This window comes from Pristiophorus japonicus, chromosome 1 (assembly GCF_044704955.1).
Source record: "Pristiophorus japonicus isolate sPriJap1 chromosome 1, sPriJap1.hap1, whole genome shotgun sequence".
Taxonomy (NCBI): Eukaryota; Metazoa; Chordata; class Chondrichthyes; family Pristiophoridae; genus Pristiophorus; species Pristiophorus japonicus.
The window spans coordinates 476,490,090-476,507,183 of NC_091977.1; the positions used below are offsets into that span (position 1 = coordinate 476,490,090).

Here is a 17,094-nt window from a genome sequence, read left to right on the forward strand (position 1 = left end):
TTTCATGCTTTGCTCCAATCGACGTTACTGAGCAATAGCAAGCGAGCAAGGGCAGGACTGGAAGCCACGGATATGGTGAAAGACGCCAAGAAGAGCTCGAGCCTGCGGAAGGGAAGCGAGTTGAGCGTAACGTCGCAGCCGCCACGAGCGTGAGGGAGCAAGCGAGAGGCCTGTCTGACTGATGGACAGATGATTCTATTGCCTGAGGCTTTGCCTGAAAGAAAGTGCTGCCTCTTTTCATGCATTGCTGCTCAAAGGCACTCCCTGCTGACACACAGATGCAAGTGTTCAAGCAAAACGGCGAAGGCACTGTCCTGTGCCTCAGCTGCAACATGTTCAGCTGTAAACTGCTCGTCATATTAAGAGCTCTGCCTTCAGCGAATTGCCACTTACCACACACATACATACTTCAAAAGAATGCTCACTGCTTCAAGCCGGAGTGCAACCAACTACCTAAGCACGACTTTGCTTTGCTTTGTTTTCTACTGCACTGCTCCGCTCTCCCACCTGTGAATCGAAGGGATGCGACAGAGGTGCCTCTCTTTGGTGATTGTCTGCCTCATGCCTTGTAATCTGCCCGTCCTGTGCACCTGCTGATGTCGCAGCTAGTTTTCACAGACTGGGCCAGTGGCGCAATGGATAACGCGTCTAACTACGGATCAGAAGATTGTAGGTTCGACTCCTACCTGGCTCGAGTATTTTTGCAATCTTTGCCACGTAAGCGAACATATTTGGTCAAACTGTCCAGCTCTTAAACTGGGAAGTACCTTCTTAGTGCAGTAGGCAGCACGTCAGTCTCGTTATCTGAAGGTCCTCAGTTCAATCCTTAGAGAAGGCATTGATACTTGTAAAGATGTTTTTCCTTCTTTCCATTTCAGCTGCATGCATGCAAAAATCGAGAAGTTTTGCTGCGACAGCACACCAAAGGATTTGATGTCCCTCAGCCTGCGGTGACCTTCAGAAGCAGATGGGCTCACCCACACCTGACACAACTCTTGTGTCTGAACTATTAACTGAGCCAAAAGAACAATGGAGAATGCAGGCATTGATCCCACTGCCTCACACATGCAAAGTAAGCGCTCTCCCATTTGAGCAAATTCCCCATTCACATCTGGTATTAGCTCCCAGTTTGCATCTGACTCGCCCCTTATCACTTGCCTCCTCGCTTCCACGACCAGCAGAAATCTCCTGCTTCAGGTTGGCCTGCTCCCTGAACACTTTTCATGCTTTGCTCCAATCGACGTTACTGAGCAATAGCAAGCGAGCAAGGGCAGGACTGGAAGCCACGGATATGGTGAAAGACGCCAAGAAGAGCTCGAGCCTGCGGAAGGGAAGCGAGTTGAGCGTAACGTCGCAGCCGCCACGAGCGTGAGGGAGCAAGCGAGAGGCCTGTCTGACTGATGGACAGATGATTCTATTGCCTGAGGCTTTGCCTGAAAGAAAGTGCTGCCTCTTTTCATGCATTGCTGCTCAAAGGCACTCCCTGCTGACACACAGATGCAAGTGTTCAAGCAAAACGGCGAAGGCACTGTCCTGTGCCTCAGCTGCAACATGTTCAGCTGTAAACTGCTCGTCATATTAAGAGCTCTGCCTTCAACGAATTGCCACTTACCACACACATACATACTTCAAAAGAATGCTCACTGCTTCAAGCCGGAGTGCAACCAACTACCTAAGCACGACTTTGCTTTGCTTTGTTTTCTACTGCACTGCTCCGCTCTCCCACCTGTAAATCGAAGGGATGCGACAGAGGTGCATCTCTTTGGTGATTGTCTGCCTCATGCCTTGTAATCTGCCCGTCCTGTGCACCTGCTGATGTCGCAGCTATTTTTCACAGACTGGGCCAGTGGCGCAATGGATAACGCGTCTGACTACGGATCAGAAGATTGTAGGTTCGACTCCTACCTGGCTCGAGTATTTTTGCAATCTTTGCCACGTAAGCGAATATATTTGGTCAAACTGTCCAGCTCTTAAACTGGGAAGTACCTTCTTAGTGCAGTAGGCAGCACGTCAGTCTCATAATCTGAAGGTCCTGAATTCAATCCTTAGAAAAGGCATTGATACTTGTAAAGATGTTTTTCTTTCTTTCCATTTCAGCTGCATGCATGCAAAAATCGAGAAGTTTTGCTGCGACAGCACACCAAAGGATTTGATGTCCCTCAGCCTGCGGTGACCTTCAGAAGCAGATGGGCTCACCCACACCTGACACAACTCTTGTGTCTGAACTATTAACTGAGCCAAAAGAACAGTGGAGAATGCAGGCATTGATCCCACTGCCTCACACATGCAAAGTAAGCGCTCTCCCATTTGAGCAAATTCCCCATTCACATCTGGTATTAGCTCCCAGTTTGCATCTGACTCGCCCCTTATCACTTGCCTGCTCGCTTCCACGACCAGCAGAAATCTCCTGCTTCAGGTTGGCCTGCTCCCTGAACACTTTTCATGCTTTGCTCCAATCGACGTTACTGAGCAATAGCAAGCGAGCAAGGGCAGGACTGGAAGCCACGGATATGGTGAAAGACGCCAAGAAGAGCTCGAGCCTGCGGAAGGGAAGCGAGTTGAGCCGCCACGAGCGTGAGGGAGCAAGCGAGAGGCCTGTCTGACTGATGGACAGATGATTCTATTGCCTGAGGCTTTGCCTGAAAGAAAGTGCTGCCTCTTTTCATGCATTGCTGCTCAAAGGCACTCCCTGCTGACACACAGATGCAAGTGTTCAAGCAAAACGGCGAAGGCACTGTCCTGTGCCTCAGCTGCAACATGTTCAGCTGTAAACTGCTCGTCATATTAAGAGCTCTGCCTTCAGCGAATTGCCACTTACCACACACATACATACTTCAAAAGAATGCTCACTGCTTCAAGCCGGAGTGCAACCAACTACCTAAGCACGACTTTGCTTTGCTTTGTTTTCTACTGCACTGCTCCGCTCTCCCACCTGTGAATCGAAGGGATGCGACAGAGGTGCCTCTCTTTGGTGATTGTCTGCCTCATGCCTTGTAATCTGCCCGTCCTGTGCACCTGCTGATGTCGCAGCTATTTTTCACAGACTGGGCCAGTGGCGCAATGGATAACACGTCTGACTACGGATCAGAAGATTGTAGGTTCGACTCCTACCTGGCTTGAGTATTTTTGCAATCTTTGCATTATGGCTTTGGATGCCACGTAAGCGAACATATTTGGTCAAACTGTCCAGCTCTTAAACTGGGAAGTACCTTCTTAGTGCAGTAGGCAGCACGTCAGTCTCATAATCTTAAGGTCCTGAGTTCAATCCTTAGAAAAGGCATTGATACTTGTAAAGATGTTTTTCCTTCTTTCCATTTCAGCTGCATGCATGCAAAAATCGAGAAGTTTTGCTGCGACAGCACACCAAAGGATTTGATGTCCCTCAGCCTGCGGTGACTTTCAGAAGCAGATGGGCTCACCCACACCTGACACAACTCTTGTGTCTGAACTATTAACTGAGCCAAAAGAACAGTGGAGAATGCAGGCATTGATCCCACTGCCTCACACATGCAAAGTAAGCGCTCTCCCATTTGAGCAAATTCCCCATTCACATCTGGTATTAGCTCCCAGTTTGCATCTGACTCGCCCCTTATCACTTGCCTCCTCGCTTCCACGACCAGCAGAAATCTCCTGCTTCAGGTTGGCCTGCTCCCTGAACACTTTTCATGCTTTGCTCCAATCGACGTTACTGAGCAATAGCAAGCGAGCAAGGGCAGGACTGGAAGCCACGGATATGGTGAAAGACGCCAAGAAGAGCTCGAGCCTGCGGAAGGGAAGCGAGTTGAGCCGCCACGAGCGTGAGGGAGCAAGCGAGAGGCCTGTCTGACTGATGGACAGATGATTCTATTGCCTGAGGCTTTGCCTGAAAGAAAGTGCTGCCTCTTTTCATGCATTGCTGCTCAAAGGCACTCCCTGCTGACACACAGATGCAAGTGTTCAAGCAAAACGGCGAAGGCACTGTCCTGTGCCTCAGCTGCAACATGTTCAGCTGTAAACTGCTCGTCATATTAAGAGCTCTGCCTTCAGCGAATTGCCACTTACCACACACATACATACTTCAAAAGAATGCTCACTGCTTCAAGCCGGAGTGCAACCAACTACCTAAGCACGACTTTGCTTTGCTTTGTTTTCTACTGCACTGCTCCGCTCTCCCACCTGTGAATCGAAGGGATGCGACAGAGGTGCCTCTCTTTGGTGATTGTCTGCCTCATGCCTTGTAATCTGCCCGTCCTGTGCACCTGCTGATGTCGCAGCTAGTTTTCACAGACTGGGCCAGTGGCGCAATGGATAACGCGTCTGACTACGGATCAGAAGATTGTAGGTTCGACTCCTACCTGGCTCGAGTATTTTTGCAATCCTTGCCACGTAAGCGAACATATTTGGTCAAACTGTCCAGCTCTTAAACTGGTAAGTACCTTCTTAGTGCAGTAGGCAGCACGTCAGTCTCATAATCTGAAGGTCCTGAATTCAATCCTTAGAAAAGGCATTGATACTTGTAAAGATGTTTTTCTTTCTTTCCATTTCAGCTGCATGCATGCAAAAATCGAGAAGTTTTGCTGCGACAGCACACCAAAGGATTTGATGTCCCTCAGCCTGCGGTGACCTTCAGAAGCAGATGGGCTCACCCACACCTGACACAACTCTTGTGTCTGAACTATTAACTGAGCCAAAAGAACAGTGGAGAATGCAGGCATTGATCCCACTGCCTCACACATGCAAAGTAAGCGCTCTCCCATTTGAGCAAATTCCCCATTCACATCTGGTATTAGCTCCCAGTTTGCATCTGACTCGCCCCTTATCACTTGCCTGCTCGCTTCCACGACCAGCAGAAATCTCCTGCTTCAGGTTGGCCTGCTCCCTGAACACTTTTCATGCTTTGCTCCAATCGACGTTACTGAGCAATAGCAAGCGAGCAAGGGCAGGACTGGAAGCCACGGATATGGTGAAAGACGCCAAGAAGAGCTCGAGCCTGCGGAAGGGAAGCGAGTTGAGCGTAACGTCGCAGCCGCCACGAGCGTGAGGGAGCAAGCGAGAGGCCTGTCTGACTGATGGACAGATGATTCTATTGCCTGAGGCTTTGCCTGAAAGAAAGTGCTGCCTCTTTTCATGCATTGCTGCTCAAAGGCACTCCCTGCTGACACACAGATGCAAGTGTTCAAGCAAAACGGCGAAGGCACTGTCCTGTGCCTCAGCTGCAACATGTTCAGCTGTAAACTGCTCGTCATATTAAGAGCTCTGCCTTCAACGAATTGCCACTTACCACACACATACATACTTCAAAAGAATGCTCACTGCTTCAAGCCGGAGTGCAACCAACTACCTAAGCACGACTTTGCTTTGCTTTGTTTTCTACTGCACTGCTCCGCTCTCCCACCTGTGAATCGAAGGGATGCGACAGAGGTGCCTCTCTTTGGTGATTGTCTGCCTCATGCCTTGTAATCTGCCCGTCCTGTGCACCTGCTGATGTCGCAGCTATTTTTCACAGACTGGGCAAGTGGCGCAATGGATAACGCGTCTGACTACGGATCAGAAGATTGTAGGTTCGACTCCTACCTGGCTCGAGTATTTTTGCAATCTTTGCATTATGGCTTTGGATGCCACGTAAGCGAACATATTTGGTCAAACTGTCCAGCTCTTAAACTGGGAAGTACCTTCTTAGTGCAGTAGGCAGCATGTCAGTCTCATAATCTGAAGGTCCTGAGTTCAATCCTTAGAAAAGGCATTGATACTTGTAAAGATGTTTTTCCTTCTTTCCATTTCAGCTGCATGCATGCAAAAATCGAGAAGTTTTGCTGCGACAGCACACCAAAGGATTTGATGTCCCTCAGCCTGCGGTGACCTTCAGAAGCAGATGGGCTCACCCACACCTGACACAACTCTTGTGTCTGAACTATTAACTGAGCCAAAAGAACAGTGGAGAATGCAGGCATTGATCCCACTGCCTCACACATGCAAAGTAAGCGCTCTCCCATTTGAGCAAATTCCCCATTCACATCTGGTATTAGCTCCCAGTTTGCATCTGACTCGCCCCTTATCACTTGCCTCCTCGCTTCCACGACCAGCAGAAATCTCCTGCTTCAGGTTGGCCTGCTCCCTGAACACTTTTCATGCTTTGCTCCAATCGACGTTACTGAGCAATAGCAAGCGAGCAAGGGCAGGACTGGAAGCCACGGATATGGTGAAAGATGCCAAGAAGAGCTCGAGCCTGCGGAAGGGAAGCGAGTTGAGCCGCCACGAGCGTGAGGGAGCAAGCGAGAGGCCTGTCTGACTGATGGACAGATGATTCTATTGCCTGAGGCTTTGCCTGAAAGAAAGTGCTGCCTCTTTTCATGCATTGCTGCTCAAAGGCACTCCCTGCTGACACACAGATGCAAGTGTTCAAGCAAAACGGCGAAGGCACTGTCCTGTGCCTCAGCTGCAACATGTTCAGCTGTAAACTGCTCGTCATATTAAGAGCTCTGCCTTCAACGAATTGCCACTTACCACACACATACATACTTCAAAAGAATGCTCACTGCTTCAAGCCGGAGTGCAACCAACTACCTAAGCACGACTTTGCTTTGCTTTGTTTTCTACTGCACTGCTCCGCTCTCCCACCTGTGAATCGAAGGGATGCGACAGAGGTGCCTCTCTTTGGTGATTGTCTGCCTCATGCCTTGTAATCTGCCTGTCCTGTGCACCTGCTGATGTCGCAGCTATTTTTCACAGACTGGGCCAGTGGCGCAATGGATAACGCGTCTGACTACGGATCAGAAGATTGTAGGTTCGACTCCTACCTGGCTCGAGTATTTTTGCAATCTTTGCATTATGGCTTTGGATGCCACGTAAGCGAACATATTTGGTCAAACTGTCCAGCTCTTAAACTGGGAAGTACCTTCTTCGTGCAGTAGGCAGCATGTCAGTCTCATAATCTGAAGGTCCTGAGTTCAATCCTTAGAAAAGGCATTGATACTTGTAAAGATGTTTTTCCTTCTTTCCATTTCAGCTGCATGCATGCAAAAATCGAGAAGTTTTGCTGCGACAGCACACCAAAGGATTTGATGTCCCTCAGCCTGCGGTGACCTTCAGAAGCAGATGGGCTCACCCACACCTGACACAACTCTTGTGTCTGAACTATTAACTGAGTTAAAAGAACAGTGGAGAATGCAGGCATTGATCCCACTGCCTCACACATGCAAAGTAAGCGCTCTCCCATTTGAGCAAATTCCCCATTCACATCTGGTATTAGCTCCCAGTTTGCATCTGACTCGCCCCTTATCACTTGCCTCCTCGCTTCCACGACCAGCAGAAATCTCCTGCTTCAGGTTGGCCTGCTCCCTGAACACTTTTCATGCTTTGCTCCAATCGACGTTACTGAGCAATAGCAAGCGAGCAAGGGCAGGACTGGAAGCCACGGATATGGTGAAAGACGCCAAGAAGAGCTCGAGCCTGCGGAAGGGAAGCGAGTTGAGCGTAACGTCGCAGCCGCCACGAGCGTGAGGGAGCAAGCGAGAGGCCTGTCTGACTGATGGACAGATGATTCTATTGCCTGAGGCTTTGCCTGAAAGAAAGTGCTGCCTCTTTTCATGCATTGCTGCTCAAAGGCACTCCCTGCTGACACACAGATGCAAGTGTTCAAGCAAAACGGCGAAGGCACTGTCCTGTGCCTCAGCTGCAACATGTTCAGCTGTAAACTGCTCGTCATATTAAGAGCTCTGCCTTCAGCGAATTGCCACTTACCACACACATACATACTTCAAAAGAATGCTCACTGCTTCAAGCCGGAGTGCAACCAACTACCTAAGCACGACTTTGCTTTGCTTTGTTTTCTACTGCACTGCTCCGCTCTCCCACCTGTGAATCGAAGGGATGCGACAGAGGTGCCTCTCTTTGGTGATTGTCTGCCTCATGCCTTGTAATCTGCCCGTCCTGTGCACCTGCTGATGTCGCAGCTATTTTTCACAGACTGGGCCAGTGGCGCAATGGATAACGCGTCTGACTACGGATCAGAAGATTGTAGGTTCGACTCCTACCTGGCTCGAGTATTTTTGCAATCTTTGCATTATGGCTTTGGATGCCACGTAAGCGAACATATTTGGTCAAACTGTCCAGCTCTTAAACTGGGAAGTACCTTCTTAGTGCAGTAGGCAGCACGTCAGTCTCATAATCTGAAGGTCCTGAGTTCAATCCTTAGAAAAGGCATTGATACTTGTAAAGATGTTTTTCCTTCTTTCCATTTCAGCTGCATGCATGCAAAAATCGAGAAGTTTTGCAGCGACAGCACACCAAAGGATTTGATGTCCCTCAGCCTGCGGTGACCTTCAGAAGCAGATGGGCTCACCCACACCTGACACAACTCTTGTGTCTGAACTATTAACTGAGCCAAAAGAACAGTGGAGAATGCAGGCATTGATCCCACTGCCTCACACGTGCAAAGTAAGCGCTCTCCCATTTGAGCAAATTCCCCATTCACATCTGGTATTAGCTCCCAGTTTGCATCTGACTCGCCCCTTATCACTTGCCTGCTCGCTTCCACGACCAGCAGAAATCTCCTGCTTCAGGTTGGCCTGCTCCCTGAACACTTTTCATGCTTTGCTCCAATCGACGTTACTGAGCAATAGCAAGCGAGCAAGGGCAGGACTGGAAGCCACGGATATGGTGAAAGACGCCAAGAAGAGCTCGAGCCTGCGGAAGGGAAGCGAGTTGAGCGTAACGTCGCAGCCGCCACGAGCGTGAGGGAGCAAGCGAGAGGCCTGTCTGACTGATGGACAGATGATTCTATTGCCTGAGGCTTTGCCTGAAAGAAAGTGCTGCCTCTTTTCATGCATTGCTGCTCAAAGGCACTCCCTGCTGACACACAGATGCAAGTGTTCAAGCAAAACGGCGAAGGCACTGTCCTGTGCCTCAGCTGCAACATGTTCAGCTGTAAACTGCTCGTCATATTAAGAGCTCTGCCTTCAACGAATTGCCACTTACCACACACATACATACTTCAAAAGAATGCTCACTGCTTCAAGCCGGAGTGCAACCAACTACCTAAGCACGACTTTGCTTTGCTTTGTTTTCTACTGCACTGCTCCGCTCTCCCACCTGTGAATCGAAGGGATGCGACAGAGGTGCCTCTCTTTGGTGATTGTCTGCCTCATGCCTTGTAATCTGCCTGTCCTGTGCACCTGCTGATGTCGCAGCTATTTTTCACAGACTGGGCCAGTGGCGCAATGGATAACGCGTCTGACTACGGATCAGAAGATTGTAGGTTCGACTCCTACCTGGCTCGAGTATTTTTGCAATCTTTGCATTATGGCTTTGGATGCCACGTAAGCGAACATATTTGGTCAAACTGTCCAGCTCTTAAACTGGGAAGTACCTTCTTAGTGCAGTAGGCAGCACGTCAGTCTCATAATCTGAAGGTCCTGAGTTCAATCCTTAGAAAAGGCATTGATACTTGTAAAGATGTTTTTCCTTCTTTCCATTTCAGCTGCATGCATGCAAAAATCGAGAAGTTTTGCAGCGACAGCACACCAAAGGATTTGATGTCCCTCAGCCTGCGGTGACCTTCAGAAGCAGATGGGCTCACCCACACCTGACACAACTCTTGTGTCTGAACTATTAACTGAGCCAAAAGAACAGTGGAGAATGCAGGCATTAATCCCACTGCCTCACACGTGCAAAGTAAGCGCTCTCCCATTTGAGCAAATTCCCCATTCACATCTGGTATTAGCTCCCAGTTTGCATCTGACTCGCCCCTTATCACTTGCCTGCTCGCTTCCACGACCAGCAGAAATCTCCTGCTTCAGGTTGGCCTGCTCCCTGAACACTTTTCATGCTTTGCTCCAATCGACGTTACTGAGCAATAGCAAGCGAGCAAGGGCAGGACTGGAAGCCACGGATATGGTGAAAGACGCCAAGAAGAGCTCGAGCCTGCGGAAGGGAAGCGAGTTGAGCGTAACGTCGCAGCCGCCACGAGCGTGAGGGAGCAAGCGAGAGGCCTGTCTGACTGATGGACAGATGATTCTATTGCCTGAGGCTTTGCCTGAAAGAAAGTGCTGCCTCTTTTCATGCATTGCTGCTCAAAGGCACTCCCTGCTGACACACAGATGCAAGTGTTCAAGCAAAACGGCGAAGGCACTGTCCTGTGCCTCAGCTGCAACATGTTCAGCTGTAAACTGCTCGTCATATTAAGAGCTCTGCCTTCAACGAATTGCCACTTACCACACACATACATACTTCAAAAGAATGCTCACTGCTTCAAGCCGGAGTGCAACCAACTACCTAAGCACGACTTTGCTTTGCTTTGTTTTCTACTGCACTGCTCCGCTCTCCCACCTGTGAATCGAAGGGATGCGACAGAGGTGCCTCTCTTTGGTGATTGTCTGCCTCATGCCTTGTAATCTGCCCGTCCTGTGCACCTGCTGATGTCGCAGCTAGTTTTCACAGAGTGGGCCAGTGGCGCAATGGATAACGCGTCTGACTACGGATCAGAAGATTGTAGGTTCGACTCCTACCTGGCTCGAGTATTTTTGCAATCTTTGCATTATGGCTTTCGATGCCACGTAAGCGAACATATTTGGTCAAACTGTCCAGCTCTTAAACTGGGAAGTACCTTCTTCGTGCAGTAGGCAGCATGTCAGTCTCCTAATCTGAAGGTCCTGAGTTCAATCCTTAGAAAAGGCATTGATACTTGTAAAGATGTTTTTCCTTCTTTCCATTTCAGCTGCATGCATGCAAAAATCGAGAAGTTTTGCTGCGACAGCACACCAAAGGATTTGATGTCCCTCAGCCTGCGGTGACCTTCAGAAGCAGATGGGCTCACCCACACCTGACACAACTCTTGTGTCTGAACTATTAACTGAGCCAAAAGAACAGTGGAGAATGCAGGCATTGATCCCACTGCCTCACACATGCAAAGTAAGCGCTCTCCCATTTGAGCAAATTCCCCATTCACATCTGGTATTAGCTCCCAGTTTGCATCTGACTCGCCCCATATCACTTGCCTGCTCGCTTCCACGACCAGCAGAAATCTCCTGCTTCAGGTTGGCCTGCTCCCTGAACACTTTTCATGCTTTGCTCCAATCGACGTTACTGAGCAATAGCAAGCGAGCAAGGGCAGGACTGGAAGCCACGGATATGGTGAAAGACGCCAAGAAGAGCTCGAGCCTGCGGAAGGGAAGCGAGTTGAGCGTAACGTCGCAGCCGCCACGAGCGTGAGGGAGCAAGCGAGAGGCCTGTCTGACTGATGGACAGATGATTCTATTGCCTGAGGCTTTGCCTGAAAGAAAGTGCTGCCTCTTTTCATGCATTGCTGCTCAAAGGCACTCCCTGCTGACACACAGATGCAAGTGTTCAAGCAAAACGGCGAAGGCACTGTCCTGTGCCTCAGCTGCAACATGTTCAGCTGTAAACTGCTCGTCATATTAAGAGCTCTGCCTTCAGCGAATTGCCACTTACCACACACATACATACTTCAAAAGAATGCTCACTGCTTCAAGCCGGAGTGCAACCAACTACCTAAGCACGACTTTGCTTTGCTTTGTTTTCTACTGCACTGCTCCGCTCTCCCACCTGTGAATCGAAGGGATGCGACAGAGGTGCCTCTCTTTGGTGATTGTCTGCCTCATGCCTTGTAATCTGCCCGTCCTGTGCACCTGCTGATGTCGCAGCTATTTTTCACAGACTGGGCCAGTGGCGCAATGGATAACGCGTCTGACTACGGATCAGAAGATTGTAGGTTCGACTCCTACCTGGCTCGAGTATTTTTGCAATCTTTGCATTATGGCTTTGGATGCCACGTAAGCGAACATATTTGGTCAAACTGTCCAGCTCTTAAACTGGGAAGTACCTTCTTAGTGCAGTAGGCAGCACGTCAGTCTCATAATCTGAAGGTCCTGAGTTCAATCCTTAGAAAAGGCATTGATACTTGTAAAGATGTTTTTCCTTCTTTCCATTTCAGCTGCATGCATGCAAAAATCGAGAAGTTTTGCTGCGACAGCACACCAAAGGATTTGAAGTCCCTCAGCCTGCGGTGACCTTCAGAAGCAGATGGGCTCACCCACACCTGACACAACTCTTGTGTCTGAACTATTAACTGAGCCAAAAGAACAGTGGAGAATGCAGGCATTGATCCCACTGCCTCACACGTGCAAAGTAAGCACTCTCCCATTTGAGCAAATTCCCCATTCACATCTGGTATTAGCTCCCAGTTTGCATCTGACTCGCCCCTTATCACTTGCCTGCTCGCTTTCACGACCAGCAGAAATCTCCTGCTTCAGGTTGGCCTGCTCCCTGAACACTTTTCATGCTTTGCTCCAATCGACGTTACTGAGCAATAGCAAGCGAGCAAGGGCAGGACTGGAAGCCACGGATATGGTGAAAGACGCCAAGAAGAGCTCGAGCCTGCGGAAGGGAAGCGAGTTGAGCGTAACGTCGCAGCCGCCACGAGCGTGAGGGAGCAAGCGAGAGGCCTGTCTGACTGATGGACAGATGATTCTATTGCCTGAGGCTTTGCCTGAAAGAAAGTGCTGCCTCTTTTCATGCATTGCTGCTCAAAGGCACTCCCTGCTGACACACAGATGCAAGTGTTCAAGCAAATCGGCGAAGGCACTGTCCTGTGCCTCAGCTGCAACATGTTCAGCTGTAAACTGCTCGTCATATTAAGAGCTCTGCCTTCAGCGAATTGCCACTTACCACACACATACATACTTCAAAAGAATGCTCACTGCTTCAAGCCGGAGTGCAACCAACTACCTAAGCACGACTTTGCATTGCTTTGTTTTCTACTGCACTGCTCCGCTCTCCCACCTGTGAATCGAAGGGATGCGACAGAGGTGCCTCTCTTTGGTGATTGTCTGCCTCATGCCTTGTAATCTGCCCGTCCTGTGCACCTGCTGATGTCGCAGCTATTTTTCACAGACTGGGCCAGTGGCGCAATGGATAACGCGTCTGACTACGGATCAGAAGATTGTAGGTTCGACTCCTACCTGGCTCGAGTATTTTTGCAATCTTTGCATTATGGCTTTGGATGCCACGTAAGCGAACATATTTGGTCAAACTGTCCAGCTCTTAAACTGGGAAGTACCTTCTTAGTGCAGTAGGCAGCACGTCAGTCTCATAATCTGAAGGTCCTGAGTTCAATCCTTAGAAAAGGCATTGATACTTGTAAAGATGTTTTTCCTTCTTTCCATTTCAGCTGCATGCATGCAAAAATCGAGAAGTTTTGCTGCGACAGCACACCAAAGGATTTGATGTCCCTCAGCCTGCGGTGACCTTCAGAAGCAGATGGGCTCACCCACACCTGACACAACTCTTGTGTCTGAACTATTAACTGAGCCAAAAGAACAGTGGAGAATGCAGGCATTGATCCCACTGCCTCACACATGCAAAGTAAGCGCTCTCCCATTTGAGCAAATTCCCCATTCACATCTGGTATTAGCTCCCAGTTTGCATCTGACTCGCCCCTTATCACTTGCCTGCTCGCTTCCACGACCAGCAGAAATCTCCTGCTTCAGGTTGGCCTGCTCCCTGAACACTTTTCATGCTTTGCTCCAATCGACGTTACTGAGCAATAGCAAGCGAGCAAGGGCAGGACTGGAAGCCACGGATATGGTGAAAGACGCCAAGAAGAGCTCGAGCCTGCGGAAGGGAAGCGAGTTGAGCGTAACGTCGCAGCCGCCACGAGCGTGAGGGAGCAAGCGAGAGGCCTGTCTGACTGATGGACAGATGATTCTATTGCCTGAGGCTTTGCCTGAAAGAAAGTGCTGCCTCTTTTCATGCATTGCTGCTCAAAGGCACTCCCTGCTGACACACAGATGCAAGTGTTCAAGCAAAACGGCGAAGGCACTGTCCTGTGCCTCAGCTGCAACATGTTCAGCTGTAAACTGCTCGTCATATTAAGAGCTCTGCCTTCAGCGAATTGCCACTTACCACACACATACATACTTCAAAAGAATGCTCACTGCTTCAAGCCGGAGTGCAACCAACTACCTAAGCACGACTTTGCTTTGCTTTGTTTTCTACTGCACTGCTCCGCTCTCCCACCTGTGAATCGAAGGGATGCGACAGAGGTGCCTCTCTTTGGTGATTGTCTGCCTCATGCCTTGTAATCTGCCCGTCCTGTGCACCTGCTGATGTCGCAGCTATTTTTCACAGACTGGGCCAGTGGCGCAATGGATAACGCGTCTGACTACGGATCAGAAGATTGTAGGTTCGACTCCTACCTGGCTCGAGTATTTTTGCAATCTTTGCATTATGGCTTTGGATGCCACGTAAGCGAACATATTTGGTCAAACTGTCCAGCTCTTAAACTGGGAAGTACCTTCTTAGTGCAGTAGGCAGCACGTCAGTCTCATAATCTGAAGGTCCTGAGTTCAATCCTTAGAAAAGGCATTGATACTTGTAAAGATGTTTTTCCTTCTTTCCATTTCAGCTGCATGCATGCAAAAATCGAGAAGTTTTGCTGCGACAGCACACCAAAGGATTTGATGTCCCTCAGCCTGCGGTGACCTTCAGAAGCAGATGGGCTCACCCACACCTGACACAACTCTTGTGTCTGAACTATTAACTGAGCCAAAAGAACAGTGGAGAATGCAGGAATTGATCCCACTGCCTCACACATGCAAAGTAAGCGCTCTCCCATTTGAGCAAATTCCCCATTCACATCTGGTATTAGCTCCCAGTTTGCATCTGACTCGCCCCTTATCACTTGCCTCCTCGCTTCCACGACCAGCAGAAATCTCCTGCTTCAGGTTGGCCTGCTCCCTGAACACTTTTCATGCTTTGCTCCAATCGACGTTACTGAGCAATAGCAAGCGAGCAAGGGCAGGACTGGAAGCCACGGATATGGTGAAAGACGCCAAGAAGAGCTCGAGCCTGCGGAAGGGAAGCGAGTTGAGCGTAACGTCGCAGCCGCCACGAGCGTGAGGGAGCAAGCGAGAGGCCTGTCTGACTGATGGACAGATGATTCTATTGCCTGAGGCTTTGCCTGAAAGAAAGTGCTGCCTCTTTTCATGCATTGCTGCTCAAAGGCACTCCCTGCTGACACACAGATGCAAGTGTTCAAGCAAAACGGCGAAGGCACTGTCCTGTGCCTCAGCTGCAACATGTTCAGCTGTAAACTGCTCGTCATATTAAGAGCTCTGCCTTCAGCGAATTGCCACTTACCACACACATACATACTTCAAAAGAATGCTCACTGCTTCAAGCCGGAGTGCAACCAACTACCTAAGCACGACTTTGCTTTGCTTTGTTTTCTACTGCACTGCTCCGCTCTCCCACCTGTGAATCGAAGGGATGCGACAGAGGTGCCTCTCTTTGGTGATTGTCTGCCTCATGCCTTGTAATCTGCCCGTCCTGTGCACCTGCTGATGTCGCAGCTATTTTTCACAGGCTGGGCCAGTGGCGCAATGGATAACGCGTCTGACTACGGATCAGAAGATTGTAGGTTCGACTCCTACCTGGCTCGAGTATTTTTGCAATCTTTGCATTATGGCTTTGGATGCCACGTAAGCGAACATATTTGGTCAAACTGTCCAGCTCTTAAACTGGGAAGTACCTTCTTAGTGCAGTAGGCAGCACGTCAGTCTCATAATCTGAAGGTCCTGAGTTCAATCCTTAGAAAAGGCATTGATACTTGTAAAGATGTTTTTCCTTCTTTCCATTTCAGCTGCATGCATGCAAAAATCGAGAAGTTTTGCTGCGACAGCACACCAAAGGATTTGATGTCCCTCAGCCTGCGGTGACCTTCAGAAGCAGATGGGCTCACCCACACCTGACACAACTCTTGTGTCTGAACTATTAACTGAGCCAAAAGAACAGTGGAGAATGCAGGCATTGATCCCACTGCCTCACACATGCAAAGTAAGCGCTCTCCCATTTGAGCAAATTCCCCATTCACATCTGGTATTAGCTCCCAGTTTGCATCTGACTCGCCCCTTATCACTTGCCTGCTCGCTTCCACGACCAGCAGAAATCTCCTGCTTCAGGTTGGCCTGCTCCCTGAACACTTTTCATGCTTTGCTCCAATCGACGTTACTGAGCAATAGCAAGCGAGCAAGGGCAGGACTGGAAGCCACGGATATGGTGAAAGACGCCAAGAAGAGCTCGAGCCTGCGGAAGGGAAGCGAGTTGAGCGTAACGTCGCAGCCGCCACGAGCGTGAGGGAGCAAGCGAGAGGCCTGTCTGACTGATGGACAGATGATTCTATTGCCTGAGGCTTTGCCTGAAAGAAAGTGCTGCCTCTTTTCATGCATTGCTGCTCAAAGGCACTCCCTGCTGACACACAGATGCAAGTGTTCAAGCAAAACGGCGAAGGCACTGTCCTGTGCCTCAGCTGCAACATGTTCAGCTGTAAACTGCTCGTCATATTAAGAGCTCTGCCTTCAGCGAATTGCCACTTACCACACACATACATACTTCAAAAGAATGCTCACTGCTTCAAGCCGGAGTGCAACCAACTACCTAAGCACGACTTTGCTTTGCTTTGTTTTCTACTGCACTGCTCCGCTCTCCCACCTGTGAATCGAAGGGATGCGACAGAGGTGCCTCTCTTTGGTGATTGTCTGCCTCATGCCTTGTAATCTGCCCGTCCTGTGCACCTGCTGATGTCGCAGCTAGTTTTCACAGACTGGGCCAGTGGCGCAATGGATAACGCGTCTGACTACGGATCAGAAGATTGTAGGTTCGACTCCTACCTGGCTCGAGTATTTTTGCAATCTTTGCATTATGGCTTTGGATGCCACGTAAGCGAACATATTTGGTCAAACTGTCCAGCTCTTAAACTGGGAAGTACCTTCTTAGTGCAGTAGGCAGCACGTCAGTCTCATAATCTGAAGGTCCTGAGTTCAATCCTTAGAAAAGGCATTGATACTTGTAAAGATGTTTTTCCTTCTTTCCATTTCAGCTGCATGCATGCAAAAATCGAGAAGTTTTGCTGCGACAGCACACCAAAGGATTTGATGTCCCTCAGCCTGCGGTGACCTTCAGAAGCAGATGGGCTCACCCACACCTGACACAACTCTTGTGTCTGAACTATTAACTGAGCCAAAAGAACAGTGGAGAATGCAGGCATTGATCCCACTGCCTCACACATGCAAAGTAAGCGCTCTCCCATTTGAGCAAATT

General features: G+C 49.5%; 14 non-coding genes across 14 annotated transcripts; all 14 read left to right on the forward strand.

Annotated features, from left to right (window-relative positions):
* Positions 1 to 621: 621 nt before the first annotated feature.
* trnar-acg (transfer RNA arginine (anticodon ACG)) lies at positions 622 to 694 on the forward strand. Its single transcript has one exon. It is a non-coding gene; the product is annotated as a tRNA-Arg (tRNA).
* Positions 695 to 1,840: 1,146 nt separating this feature from the next.
* trnar-acg (transfer RNA arginine (anticodon ACG)) lies at positions 1,841 to 1,913 on the forward strand. The gene has a single exon. It is a non-coding gene; the product is annotated as a tRNA-Arg (tRNA).
* Positions 1,914 to 3,046: 1,133 nt separating this feature from the next.
* On the forward strand, positions 3,047 to 3,119 carry trnar-acg (transfer RNA arginine (anticodon ACG)). The gene has a single exon. It is a non-coding gene; the product is annotated as a tRNA-Arg (tRNA).
* A 1,150-nt stretch (positions 3,120 to 4,269) lies between these two features.
* trnar-acg (transfer RNA arginine (anticodon ACG)) lies at positions 4,270 to 4,342 on the forward strand. Its single transcript has one exon. It is a non-coding gene; the product is annotated as a tRNA-Arg (tRNA).
* Positions 4,343 to 5,488: 1,146 nt separating this feature from the next.
* On the forward strand, positions 5,489 to 5,561 carry trnar-acg (transfer RNA arginine (anticodon ACG)). The gene has a single exon. It is a non-coding gene; the product is annotated as a tRNA-Arg (tRNA).
* A 1,150-nt stretch (positions 5,562 to 6,711) lies between these two features.
* Positions 6,712 to 6,784, forward strand: trnar-acg (transfer RNA arginine (anticodon ACG)). The gene has a single exon. It is a non-coding gene; the product is annotated as a tRNA-Arg (tRNA).
* A 1,163-nt stretch (positions 6,785 to 7,947) lies between these two features.
* trnar-acg (transfer RNA arginine (anticodon ACG)) lies at positions 7,948 to 8,020 on the forward strand. Its single transcript has one exon. It is a non-coding gene; the product is annotated as a tRNA-Arg (tRNA).
* A 1,163-nt stretch (positions 8,021 to 9,183) lies between these two features.
* On the forward strand, positions 9,184 to 9,256 carry trnar-acg (transfer RNA arginine (anticodon ACG)). Its single transcript has one exon. It is a non-coding gene; the product is annotated as a tRNA-Arg (tRNA).
* A 1,163-nt stretch (positions 9,257 to 10,419) lies between these two features.
* On the forward strand, positions 10,420 to 10,492 carry trnar-acg (transfer RNA arginine (anticodon ACG)). Its single transcript has one exon. It is a non-coding gene; the product is annotated as a tRNA-Arg (tRNA).
* Positions 10,493 to 11,655: 1,163 nt separating this feature from the next.
* trnar-acg (transfer RNA arginine (anticodon ACG)) lies at positions 11,656 to 11,728 on the forward strand. Its single transcript has one exon. It is a non-coding gene; the product is annotated as a tRNA-Arg (tRNA).
* Positions 11,729 to 12,891: 1,163 nt separating this feature from the next.
* Positions 12,892 to 12,964, forward strand: trnar-acg (transfer RNA arginine (anticodon ACG)). Its single transcript has one exon. It is a non-coding gene; the product is annotated as a tRNA-Arg (tRNA).
* A 1,163-nt stretch (positions 12,965 to 14,127) lies between these two features.
* trnar-acg (transfer RNA arginine (anticodon ACG)) lies at positions 14,128 to 14,200 on the forward strand. Its single transcript has one exon. It is a non-coding gene; the product is annotated as a tRNA-Arg (tRNA).
* Positions 14,201 to 15,363: 1,163 nt separating this feature from the next.
* On the forward strand, positions 15,364 to 15,436 carry trnar-acg (transfer RNA arginine (anticodon ACG)). The gene has a single exon. It is a non-coding gene; the product is annotated as a tRNA-Arg (tRNA).
* A 1,163-nt stretch (positions 15,437 to 16,599) lies between these two features.
* Positions 16,600 to 16,672, forward strand: trnar-acg (transfer RNA arginine (anticodon ACG)). The gene has a single exon. It is a non-coding gene; the product is annotated as a tRNA-Arg (tRNA).
* Positions 16,673 to 17,094: the final 422 nt, after the last annotated feature.